Here is a 13,791-nt window from a genome sequence, read left to right as displayed (position 1 = left end):
GGTTCCAGGAAGGGGAGAGAAGTCAGTAACTCCAATGGCAAGTGGAGCTGGCGAATGTAGTGAGGTGTTTAGCAATGTACACCAATGGACTGTCTGTCTGCAACTGGACTTACGCTGAAGAACAGCCAGTTGGGGCTGATATTTATACTGAAATTGTTGCTTGGGGGCAGAAACAGAGCATTCGAAGAGGTTTAAAATGTTTTAGAATGATTCCTGGGTGGGGAAAGTATTGTCTGAAACTGAAATGAATGTAATGGGTGCTTGGTAGAAATACTTCAACCAAAAAAGATTGTCACACCCGCTCTTAGGTCCTTCATGGCTCTGAATTCTGGTCCCATTCACAAGCCAATGTATAGCACAGTCTGAAGGCAACACTCCTAGAGCTCAACAATAACAGAGTACAGAAGCAAATCTCCAGATATAGGTATTGGCAATGCACTAACCACTATCCACACTTAAAAATAACTCAGAGACACAGTTGATTTCCTCCAAGTCCTTGGAGGTTCTTTAGCTTGAGTTGCAATAGAAAACAAATATGTACCAGCTCTCCTCTCTGACTTCCATCAACTTCATAATCTCTTGTACACACAACTCCAACCCACATCAATCCGCATGTGAGCTGTATACTGTATTGGTTGTGAGTCATCTCCTGGTGCCACACAGCATGAAGCATCCTCTGCAGTTAGCTTGCATCATGCCATGTGCTCTGACTCAACACTCTATGGCAGTCTCACAGGAAATGATGCCACTTTTCAATTAAATAGTTTTACATATATTTAAAGGTATATATTTCAACTGCCTGACTATCTGCTTCTACTGATTTCCTCATGGCAGTTCCCCTTCAATCTCTTCTTTGGTAGTTCCTATGTGTAAGGATACAATCATTATATGGATTTGGGGCATCCAGAACAGCGTCATGCTCAGGTCACTCTCACCAACTTTATTAAGTTAATCTCAAATAGGGAGGGGTGAACGTGGGGCTAAATCTTAGGGCAACACTTTCCTCTCTTAACACTAAGATTCAGTCTTGTCTGTCATTGTCCTCCTTTACAGAAGAATTTGTCAGTCACAAGAGAGTCCACACAGGAGAGAAGCCACACAAATGCCAGCATTGTGGGAAATGTTTTTCTCAGAAGTCAAGCCTAGTGACACATCAGAGAGTCCATCCACACCGGAGAGAAGCCATACAAATGCCAGCGTTGTGGGAAATGTTTTCCTCGGAGGTCACACCTAGTGTTACATCAGAGAGTCCACACAGGAGAGAAGCCACACAAATGCCAACGTTGTGGGAAATGTTTTTCTCAGAAGTCAAGCCTAGTGACACATCAGAGAGTCCACACCGGAGAGAAGCCATACAAATGCCAGCGTTGTGGGAAATGTTTTCCTCGGAGGTCACACCTAGTGAGACACCAGAGAGTCCACACAATAGAGAAGCCATACAAATGCCAACATTGTGGGAAATGTTTTTCTTCAATGTCAGACCTAGTGAAACATCAGAGAGTCCACACAGGAGAGAAGCCATACAAATGCCAGCGTTGTGGGAAATGTTTTTCTTCAACGTCAAACCTAGTGAAACATCAGAGAGTCCACACAGGAGAGAAGCCACACAAATCCCAGAATTGAACGAACATTATATTTGTAAAGAAGCATTACAAAGAATATATTTTTAATCCTGTGGTGATAAGAAAAGGCCCTTGTGATTTTGTGTGTTAGGTTTGTGTGTCCATATGTCTGTTTATGTTTTTCAGTTATATTTTGTTAAGTTGAGGTTTTAATTCTATTAGTATAGATTATTGCTTTAGTTCATAAACTTGACTGGGGATTATGGGTGGTGGAATAGGTTAGCTAGACAGAGGGGTGGGATTTGTTGCAGCTGATTAGAATAGTTTTGGAATGATAGCTTTTGTAATTTGTGGGATGTTGGCTGAAGAAAGTTGGGGGCAGGTATTAACAGAAAGGGCTAGTTTCTGCGAATGACAAAGGGGCCTTGTTACCTGTGGGGCATAGACTGTGGGAATTGGAGGTGGGGGCTAGGTTTGGAAGAGGGTGATGTTTTAGGTTTTGGGGTTTTAATGTATTGTTTAGCTTTGGGAGGGCAGTTCTGATTTAAATGCTGAATTTCTGATTATGTGTTCTGAATAAAGTTCTTTGCTGTTTCAACACATTGGACTCTTTGATGCACAGAAGTTCTGAATTTGCCCAAAACTGACCCTTTCTTCTCTCTTCAGTCCTCAGCTCCATTCCCAGCCATAAAACAGAGGCAAACACACACACACGCACACACACTCTCAAAAAGACAGAGCTATATGTACAAAGCAGAGCCTTCCCAGGCTTTCCCTCCTGAGTCCAGCTCTGCAGCTTGGGCTCCATTCCGGAAGGAGGGAAAAAAGGTAATAGTCCTTCCCTTCTTCCAAAGGCCAACAGTGGAATAAACAGCAGCAGCAGCAAGGGCCTTACAATCCCTGCACATACTCAGGAGCGGCCTTTGGGGCATCTGCGCATACACACTCTCAGCCCCTTAAGCTGCTGCCCTCGCAGCCTGCTGTGAGGGAGGGAAGTGGGGAGAGCCCTTGGTCATTTGGAGGAACCTCCCGGTTCGGGGACCATGGTGAAAGGGCCTTGGGCCCCCTTGAAGGGATCTACGTTAAAAGAGAAGAAGGATGGAATAAAGGAGTGAACGTGTCAAGGGAAGAGAAGCATAAAGGGACTGCTGAAGCTTTCTGGGATCTGACCCAGGCACCTTCCCCTCAGAATCCACAGCTCACTATGATGGTTTAAATGACTATTTCACAGATAATATCTCTCAGATAAGAGCCAAATTGGACATCAGCATTATTGCAGAGGCTATAAGTGAGGCGTCCAGTGACTGTGAGTAAGATCATAGTGGATCAAATTGAATCTGAGTACTGAGGACGTGGACAAGCTCCTTGGAAGTGTGAAGAGGAGAACTTGCCCTCTCAACCCTTGCCCTTCATATATCGCCTGAGATATATCATAGATGCATCTCTTAGGAAGGTCTATTTTCCATCATGCTTAAAAGAAGCGGTGTTACGGCCATTTATGGGAAAACGCTCCCTAGATCCCTTGGAGATGAACAATTACAGACCAGTCTCCCATCTTCCATTTCTAACCAACATAATTTTGAGGACAGTTGCTCTTCATCTCCAAGCGGTCTTGGATGAAACAGATTGTCTAGACCTATTTCAAACTGGCTTCAGGATGGGATACGGAGTTGAAACTGTTATGGTTGCCTTAGTAAATGATCTTTGCTTCAAGGGGGGATGCAACTTACCAAACTTTAAGCTGTATTATTATGCAGCTTGTCTCAAATGGTTAGAAGAATGGTTCAAATTAGAAAACAAGAATTTATTCAATATAGAAAAAGCTAACCTGAATCTTGGTATACATGCATATATGTGGTATACAAAATCAAAAGATAATAATGCTTTTAACCATCATGTTATAAGAAGATCATTGCTTAAAGTATGGTATAAAATAAGACATCAGTTTTGAGTGTCATTGCAAGAAGCCTATTACAATAGAACAAAGGACAAAGATAGACAATGGCTAAGATATGGAGATTTAATAAATAAAACACCAGAAGGAAAATACAATATGAAATCTATGGAAGAACTTAATGAAAAAGGAAACATGAAGGATTGGTTTTTATACAACCAATTAAACAATCGTTTTATGGCAGACAATAAAGCTCCTGGGTTAAGGATGGATAACAATGAAATAGATAAATTTATGATGGACAAAGAAGGTAAACACATATCTAAATATTATAAACTATTAAAAGAAAGAGACCTAGAAGATGAAATTATTAAACACAGCATGGTAAGATGGGGACGTGATATAAATAAAACTATAACTATAGAGGAATGGGGAAAATCATGGAAAGGAACAAATAAATTCACTCTGTGCCAAAAGTATAAAGAAAATGATATCAAAATGTTATTCAAGTGGTATCTAACCCCCAAAAAACCCACCAGATATACAAAACTGGCAATAGTAAGTGCTGGAAATGCGGGGAACCCGAGGGAAGCTTCTTTCATGTTGGTGGACATGCATTAAAGCTAAAGGATTCTGGCAAAGGATTCATGGAAGCATCCAAAACATTCTGGATATGAATATTCCCTTTGAACCAAATTGATTTTTACTAAACATGACACACAACATAAAGTCAGTAAAATACAATAGAATTGTTTTATGGATGGTCTCATGTGCAAGGATCTTATTTGCTCAAGTTTGGAAATCTACAATTACTCCTTCTATCGAAGATTGGTTGATTAAGATACATGAAGCTAGAAATATGGATGTAGTATCTGCCTTACTAAGAGGGAGATCAAAAGGATATTTAGAAATGGAATGGAGTTGTCTTAAAACATTTGAAGAAACGGATGATAACACTCCGTTAAATTAATAGTTAATGTTTGGTCGATATTTGGTAATTTAAATACTATCATGGGAATATCTCAGTGTAATAAACATTTTTGAAAGTCAAAAAAGGAAGACCCACATCATTGTTGTGGGGAGCGCCACACACCAAGTTATTATAGCCACATTCTGTGCTGCTCCTGGCCTGTCTGCAGGTGAGCCATTGACAGTTTGAGGGTGGCGACATGCTCCAACTCTGCACTGGTCAAAGGAAGTGTTTAGGCTTTGCTTGTTGTTTCTTGCTCCCTTCACCCTTAAATGTAGGGGCCATTCAGACTACATTTTACCCTGGTTCCCAAACAAGTTTAAAAGTTGGAAGTACACACTCGCGCTGATTATAACACAACTTGATCAGGGGCTTGCGCAAGAGATCCAGTGCAAATCCCCCTTAGTGTGGCTTTACTGAAAGTGGACTATTGACCCTTTCTTTTTGAAAACAACCGGCTCTTCCCTGCTGCCGGCAAATATGAACTCAGCCCCAGTCATGATCGGGTCAAGTTCAGGGGGTTGATTCCCCTGATTGAGGTCAAGGGTAGTAGGAACTTGTTTCCGGGGAGATTCAATATGGGGGAACCGGGATCTGCCCAGTTCTATCCAGGGCAAATGAGGGAGTGGGAATGGGGTCTTTGTGAAGGTGGAGGGAATGACCTTCCTGGTGCTGGCCCTCCAGGTGAGCGATGCATTGGGCAAAGAGTCCCTCTCCTCATCGCTTGCAGCCTCTGGTTCCCCTGGAGGCAGGGCCTCTTCTCCAGCATCACCTGGAACACGGAACCAGAACAATGGACAACAACAGACAAATAAGAGAAAACACAAGATTAGTATTAAACATATTGGAATTCTATGAAAAACACAACGAAAGAGAATTAGGCTTATTATTAGTAGATCTAGAAAAAGCATTTGACACAGTTTGTTGGGAGACACTTTTTGAAATTTTAGGGAAATTGGAATTAGGCACCAAGTGTATAGGATGGATTAGAGAAATATATAAAGACCAAAAAGCAAGAATTATGGTGAACGGCGAAAAATCTACAATAAAGGAAGTGTGTCTCTTTGTGTGTCTTTTGTGTCTCTTTTCTGAGAGGGTTTTCTTATTACAAAGCTCTGCTCCTTCTGGGGATCATGGGTTTTAAAAGGGATCAGAAATGGGAGGATAGTTTTAATACAAGCCTTATTCTTCTTCTTCACAAACGTTGGGCTTTGGCTTCTAAGAGGATGATTGCCCCCAAAAAAGGCCAAAAGTGGCTCCTTTGGGAGGTTTTAAAAGTCTCCCCAGTTTCTTATTAAGAGATGTTCAGGGAAGAAAGAAGCCATCTCAAATAACCAAATAAAAATAGAAACAAACAAGAACAACAAAAATAAGGATTACAGACTAAAACAAACTACAAACTTCCTTTTTTAAAAGGAAAACCATTATTTGGAGAGTAAAAACAAGACTTGGGTGCTTCTATCCTTTTACAACCGATTTAGGCTGTATCTGCTCTAGAGAAATAATCCGGTTCGAAACCACTTTAACTCTCCTGGCTCTGTCCTGGGGAATCCTGGGATTTGTCGTTCGTTGTGGCAGAGAAGGCTAAGTATCCCAAAGGTAAAAGCCCAGGATCCCATAGTATTGAGCGGTTAAAGCGGTGTCAAAGTGCCTTATTTCTATAGTGTGGATGCAGCCTTCTTGGGAAAGGGGATGGTGCTGGGGGTAAGCACTGGGCACCTCTGCAGGTTTCAGCAGATGATTTATTTATGATGCAGTCAGTTCACATCTAGCGACAGGGACATAAACAGGGCCCTCTCCAATTCCCCATCCCCTAATCTCCCACCACTCTAAGAAGGCATGGAGTATCTGTTGTTTAGGGGAGCTGCAGTGAATCTATGCTAGGTCCAGGGGGCTTTGTTTGGTGCAGAGAGAGGAAGGGGATGCCCACCTCTGTATTAGCCCAAAGGAGGCATATGTCACCTGCGTATGTCACCAGCAGAATGCTATTCTCTGTGTCTTTGAGTGCTGCAGGGTTTCTTGCCAAGCCAGTCCTAACCCTGGTCCCTTTTCTCAGGAACTTCATCTCTGCTTCCTTCTACACTGCTTTGGGGCCTCTCTTGCTGGAAGTGACCCAAGTGCAAGACCACCAGGACCCCTGCCCACCTGATGGCCGACACAGGGGCCAAGCGGAGGGAGTTGGGCTCCAAAAGAAAGAGGAATCAGAGATACAAGAATTCTTTGGTGAGCTGAAGTTCTTGACTATTAATTTCATCTGTGTCACTGCTGGGCCAGTTCATGAAAGCAAGCGGAGAACATATTCTCCCAATATGGCAGAGACAGTCCTGGTTAACCCCCTGTCACCCCACTTTTTCAGGGACTTTTAAAAATTTCCCGGTTGCTCTCTCCTCCTCCCAGTTTCCCCCTTCTCAGCTCACTTCAGTTCCTGAGTGCCATTCAGTTTGCACCCCATCAACTCAAAAGTGGGGAGAAGAGAGGAAAGAAGGAGGCAGGATATTGCCCTTCCCAGGAGGCTGAAGCAAAAGCAAACTTCTGTGCCCTTCCCTGTTTGTGTGACCTCCCTCATAAACAACTTTGGCCATCTTCACTGCCTTCTGGATTGCTTCTCCACATGTGTCTTGCTTTTCCCATCTCTGCAATGTTGGAGGATATGGGGGAACATCTCTGGATCTAAATATGGAGTAGCCCCAGTGACCCTCAATCCCAGTGTGCTCCCCAAAACTGTTATTAAAAATGACGTTTGCCTCTGAAATGTGGCAAGAAATTTCTAAATGCACTATAATTCTTTGGTGGCTAAAAGTTCTGTATGTATTGGGATAGTGAGTATCCTAATACATCTTCAATATCCCAGCAATGGCCTAAATTATATTGTTTATGATATTAGAATCATAGAGTTGGAAGAGACCACAAGGGCCATCCAGTCCAACCCCCTGCCATGCAGGAACTCTAAATCAAAGCATACACGTCAGATGGCCATCCAGCCTCATCTTAAAGACCTCCAAGGAAGGAGATGCCACTGCATTCTGAGGAAGGAGTGTGTTCCACTGTCAAACAGCTCTTACTCTCAGGACGTTCCTCCTAATGTTCAGGTGGAATCTCTTTTCCTGGAGCTTGCATCCATTGTTCCGGATCCTGTTTTCTGGAGCAGCAGAAAACAAGCTTGCTCCTTCCTCAATATGACATCCCTTCATATATTTAAACAGGGCTATCACATCACCTCTTAACCTTGTCTTCTCCAGGCTAAACATGTCCAGCTCCCTAAGTATATTATATTGAAAGGATTCGAGACAAACTAGATTTAAAGGCAGCAGGTTTTTGCTTGCTAACATAATTTAAAGTTTATTTCCTGCACTGAATTCTGAAGTGATGAAATAATATTTGGGATACACCATGCGATTTCCTTCCCTTTTCCTTAGTCACTCCCTGGATGAGGGCTATTTTCTGTTGCAGGTGACCTTTGCGGATGTGGCAGTATATTTCACCAAAGACGAATGGAATCTGTTGACGAAGAAGCAGAGACTTATGTACAATTGTGTAATGATGGAGAATTATGAGAATGTGGCTTCTGTGGGTAAGGAACCGTAATCCATTCTCCTTTCTATGAGACTGAGGTCCCTTTTGTGCTAAATTATCATGGTGCTATGATTCCACTAGCATTATAGAATCATAGAGTTGGAATAGACCACAAGGGCCATCCAGTTCAACCCCCTTCTGCCATGCAGGAATACATTTCCAAACACCATCCAGCCTCTGTTTAAAGACCTCCAAGGAAGAGGATTCCACAAAAGTAAGGGAGTTGCACTGTCAAAGAGCTCTTACTGTCGCTCCTCAAAGGGCTTGATGGTTTCAAGATCCTTCACCACTTTGGCTGCCTTCCTCTGGGCATGTTCCAACTTGACAACATCCTTTTTAAATTGTGGGGCCCTCAACTGGACACAGGATTATTCTGACTAAAGCAGAATAGAGTAGCACTATTACATCCCTTGATCTAGAAACTTTACTCATATTGATGCAACCTAGAATGATATTGGCGTTTTTAGCTGTATATTGTATTGGTTGTGAGTCATCTCCTAGTGCCACACAGCATTAAGCATCCTCTGCCGTTAGTTTGCATCATGCCATGTGCTCTGACTCAGCACTCAATGGCAGTCTCACAGGAAATGATGCCACTTTTCAATCAAAGTATTTTTACATATATTTATTGGAATATTTTTCAACTGCCTGACTATCTGCTTCCACTGATTTCCTCATGGAAGTTCCCCTACAATCTCTTCTTTGCTAGCTCCTATGAGTAAGGATACAATCATTATATGGATTTGGGGGCATCCAGAACAGTGTCACGCTCAGGTCACTCACACCAACTTTATTAATTTAACCTGAAATAGGGAGGCGTGAACTTAGGGCTAAATCTTGGGGTAACACCTTCCTCTCTTAACGCTGAGATTCAGTCTTGTCTGTCATTGTCCTTGTTTACAGAAGAACTTGTCAGTCATGAGAGAGTCCACACAGGAAAGAAGTCACATAAATGTCAGCATTGTGGAAAAAGATTTGCCTACAAGTCAGTCCTTGTGAAGCATCTGAGAGTCCACACAGGAGAGAAGCCATACAAATGCCAACATTGTGGGAAATGTTTTTCTTCAAAGTCATACCTATTGATACATCAGAGATCTCACACAGGAGCGAAGCCATACAAATGCCAGCATTGTGGGAAAGGTTTTTCTTTGAAGTCAGACCTAGTCAGACATCAGAGAGTCCACACAGGAGAGAAGCCATACAAATGCCAACATTGTGGGAAATGTTTTTCTCGGCAGTCACATCTAGTGACACACAAGAGAATCCACACAGGAGCAAAGCCCTACAAATGCCAGCATTGTGGACAATGTTTTCCTCAGAAGTCAAACCTAGTGACACATCAGAGAGTCCACACAGGAGCAAAGCCATTCAAATGCCAGCATTGTGGGAAATGTTTTTCTCAAAAGTCAAGCCTAGTGATACATCAGAGAGTCCACACAGGAGCAAAGCCATTCAAATGCCAGCATTGTGGGAAATGTTTTTCGTTGAAATCATACCTATTGAAACATCAGAGAGGCTACACAGGAGAGAAGCCACACAAATCCCAGAAGTGAACATTATTTTTGTCAATAATTAATACAGAAAATATATTTTCAATCCAGCAGTGAAAAGGCCCTTATGGTTTTGTTTGTAAGGGTTGTCTATCGATATGTCTGTGGTTTGTCTGTGGATAAGTCTGTTTATGTTTTAAAGTTATATTTTGTTAAGTTTAGGTTTTCATTGCTGTTAGTATAGATCATAGTTTATAAATTTGACTGGAGATTGTAGTATAGGTTAGCGAAATAGAAGGGTGGGATTTGTTGCATCTGGCTCAAATAGTTATGGGAATGATATTAACAGGAAGGGGGTTAATTTCTGGGGGTGGCAAAGGGGGTCTTCTTACCTGTGGGGCATAGACTGTAGGAATTGGAGGTGGGTGCTAGGTTGGGAAGAGGGTAGTCTTTTAGGTTTTGGGGTTTTCATGTATAGTTTGGCTTGGAGTGGGCAGTTCTGGTTTAAATACTGAATTCCTTCTGTGTGTTCTCAATAAAGTTCTTTGCTATTTCAACACAATGGACTCTTTGATGCACAGAAGTTCTGCATTTGCACAAAATTGACACTTTCTTCTCTCCTCAGTCCTCACCTCTATTCACAGCCATAAGAACAACAGAGGCAAACACACACACACATACTGAGAGAGAAAGAGCTATATGTACAAAGCAGAGTCTTTCTAGCCTTTCTCTCCTGAGTCTAGTTCTGCAGCTTGGGCTCCATTCCGGAAGGAAGGAAGGAAGGAAGGAAGGAAGGAAGGAAGGAAGGAAGGAAGGAAGGAAGAGTGTACTCCTTGCCTTCTTCCAGAGGCCGACATTATTATAGAGGCTATAGGTGAGGTGTCCAGTAACTCAGTGAATAAGATCATACTGGATCAATTTGAATCTGTGGGTACTGAGGATGTGGAGACGCTCCTTGGAAGTGTGAAGAAGACAACTTGCCCTCTCAACCCTTGCCCTTCATGGCTAGTCGTCCAAGTTGGAGATGCACTTAGGACTCACCTGAGATGTATCATAGATGCATCTCTTAGGGAAGGCTATTTTCCATCTTGCTTAAAAGAAGCAGTGGTTCAGCGTCTTCTGAAAAAGCCCTCCCTAGATCCCTTGGACATGAACAATTACAGATCCGTCTCCTATCTTCCATTTCTAAGCAAAGTGATTGAGAAGGAAATTGCTCTTCAACTCCAAGCATTCTTGGAAGAATCAGATTATCTAGACCCATTTCAAATTGGCTTCAAGACGGGATGCGGAGTTGAGAATGCTATAGTCGCCTTAGTAGATGATCTTTGCTTGAACACTGACAGATGAAGTGTTGAAGCTTTTGGATCTCTCAGTGGCTTTCAATACCATCGACCATGGTATCATTCTGGAAAGCCTGAGGGAATTGGGGATCAGGGGCACTGCATTACAGTGGATTCAGTCCTATCTCTCAAGCAGATTCCAGACATAGATGCTGGGGGACAGTTGTTCCTTTAAAAGGGGGTTTAAATTTGGCGTTCCTCAGGGCATCATCCTGTCACTAATGCTGTTTAACATCTACATGAAACCGCTGGGAGAGATCATCTGGAGACATGGAGTGGAGTGCTATCAGTACGCTGATGACACCCAACTATATCTCTTCATGCCCCAGACCTCTGCATCAACTAAGGAAGGCATCTCCCCTCTGAATGAATGTCTTGGGGCAGTAATGTGCTGGATGAGGAGAAACAGATTACAACTGAATCCAGATAAGATCGAGGTACTTGATGGAGATCCTAATCCAGATATGGAGGTTTGTCAACCGGTCATGAATGGGGTCACACTTCCCCTAAAGGACTGTGCTTGCAGTTTGGGGTTGCTCCTGAATCCGTTGCTCCAGATGTGAGTTCAGATAGATGTGATGGCCAGAAGTGCCTGTTATCAGCCTTGGTTGATATGCCAACTGCGCCCGTGTTAGAGAAAAAGATCTTTGGGATGGGTGATGTCTGGTACTGCCGGTGGTTCTGAACTGGTACCAACTGGAACAGATGCAATCTTCTCAGCTACTCAGGAACAAAGTAACTTCCACACAGATTTTCACTCAAATGAGGGTTTATTGACTTTGTTGCTATTTACACTTTACACAGCCTACTATACATCTATACTCTTTCAGAGTCCATGCTAGAAGCTCGAATGTGACATCAGTCTTTGTTCTCTCAAAAGATCAACCTTCCCACCAAGTGGTCACACCTCTTTCCCATGAAGTCACCACACTACACAAAAGCATAACAATAATACATTTGTTTATATTATGTCTCAGCACATGTCCTTGAAGTCGTTCTTCCAGGCCTAGACTTTCTGGCCTGCAACAGGAACCATTTTAAACCTTAGTTAACCATTGCCACATCTGAACATTTTCCATACAAATTAGAAATATATTTTAACAAAATGGACATTGAAACACAAAATGGACACTGGAACACAAAATGGACGTTGGAACACAAAATGGACGCTGAAACACAAAACGGCCCCCGGAACACAAAATGGACTCCGGAACAAAAAATGGACGTTGGAACACAAAATGGACGTTGGAACACAAAATGGACGCTGAAACACAAAACGGCCCCCGGAACACAAAATGGATTCCGGAACAAAAAATGGACGTCGGAACACAAAATGGACGTTGGAACACAAAATGGACACTGGAACACAAAATGGACGTTGGAACACAAAATGGACGTTGGAACACAAAACAGCCCCCGGAACACAAAATGGACTGCGGAACACAAAATGGATGCTGGAACACAAAATGGACGTAGGGACACAAAATGGACGTTGGAACACAAAATGGACGTTGGAACACAAAACGGCCCCCGGAACACAAAACGGCCCCCGGAACACAAAATGGACGTTGGAACACAAAATGGATGTTGGAACACAAAATGGACACTGGAACAAAAAATGGATGTTGGAACAAAAAATGGACGTTGGAACACAAAATGGACACTGGAACAAAAAATGGACGCTGGAACACAAAATGGATGCTGGAACACAAAATGGCCCCGGAACACAAAAAAGACGTTGGAACACAAAATGGACGTTGGAACACAAAATGGACGCTGGAACACAAAATGACCTCCAGAACAGAAAATGGACACTGGAACATAAAATGGACGCAGGAACACAAAATGGACTCCGGAACACAAAATGCACGCTGCAACACAAAATGGACGCTGGAACAAAAAATGGACGTTGGCACACAAAATGGACGTTGGAATACAAAATGGACGCTGGAACACAAAACGGCTCCCGGAACACAAAAAGGACGTTGGAACACAAAATGGACGCTGGAACAAAAAATGGACACTGGAATAAAAAATGGACGTTTGAACACAAAGTTGACGCCATAACACAAAATGGACTCTGGAACACAAAATGGATGCTGGAACACAAAATGGCCCCCAGAACACAAAATGGACGTTGGAACACAAAATGGACGTTGGAACACAAAATGGATGCTTGAACACAAAACGGCCCCGGAACATAAAAAGGACGTTGAAAAACAAAATGGACGTTGGAACACAAAATGGATGTTGGAACACAAAATGGATGCTGGAACACAAAATAGACACTGGAACAAAAAATGGATGGTGGAACACAAAATGGAAACTGGAACAAAAAATGGACGTTTGAACACAAAGTTGACGCCATAACACAAAATGGACTCTGGAACACAAAATGGATGCTGGAACACAAAACGGACACTGGAACAAAAAATGGACGTTGGAACAAAAAATGGACGTTGGAACACAAAATGGATGCTGGAACACAAAATGGACGCCTTAACACAAAATGGACTCTGGAACACAAAATGGATGCTGGAACACAAAATGGCCCCCGGAACAAAAAATGGATGCTGGAACACAAAATGGCCCCCGGAACACAAAATGGACGCTGGAATACAAAATGGATGCCGGAACACAAAATGGACGCCGGAACACAAAATGGCCTCCGGAACACAAAATGGACGCTGGAACACAAAATGGACGCTGGAACACAAAATGGATGCTGGAATACAAAATGGCCCCCAGAACACAAAATGGACGTTGGAACACAAAAAGGACGTTGGAACACAAAATGGACTCTGGGACACAAAATGGACATTGGAACACAGAATGGACGCTGGAACACAAAATGGCCCGGGAACACAAAAAGGACGTTGGAACACAAAGTAGACGTTGGAACACAAAATGGACGCTGGAACACAAAACGGACGTTGGAACATAAAATGGACGTTGGAACACA

At 42.7% G+C, this 13,791-nt stretch overlaps 1 pseudogene; it reads left to right on the top strand.

Moving 5' to 3' along the window:
- The first annotated feature begins 253 nt into the window (after positions 1–253).
- On the top strand, positions 254–9,667 carry LOC149282488 (uncharacterized; annotated as a pseudogene).
- The last annotated feature ends 4,124 nt before the right edge of the window (positions 9,668–13,791 follow it).

The sequence above is a fragment of the Sceloporus occidentalis genome, unplaced genomic scaffold, assembly GCF_023333645.1.
Source record: "Sceloporus occidentalis isolate IW3139 unplaced genomic scaffold, rSceOcc1.0.p SCAF_114, whole genome shotgun sequence".
Classification (NCBI taxonomy): domain Eukaryota; kingdom Metazoa; phylum Chordata; class Lepidosauria; order Squamata; family Phrynosomatidae; genus Sceloporus; species Sceloporus occidentalis.
This window is presented reverse-complemented; position numbering and strand designations above follow the sequence as displayed.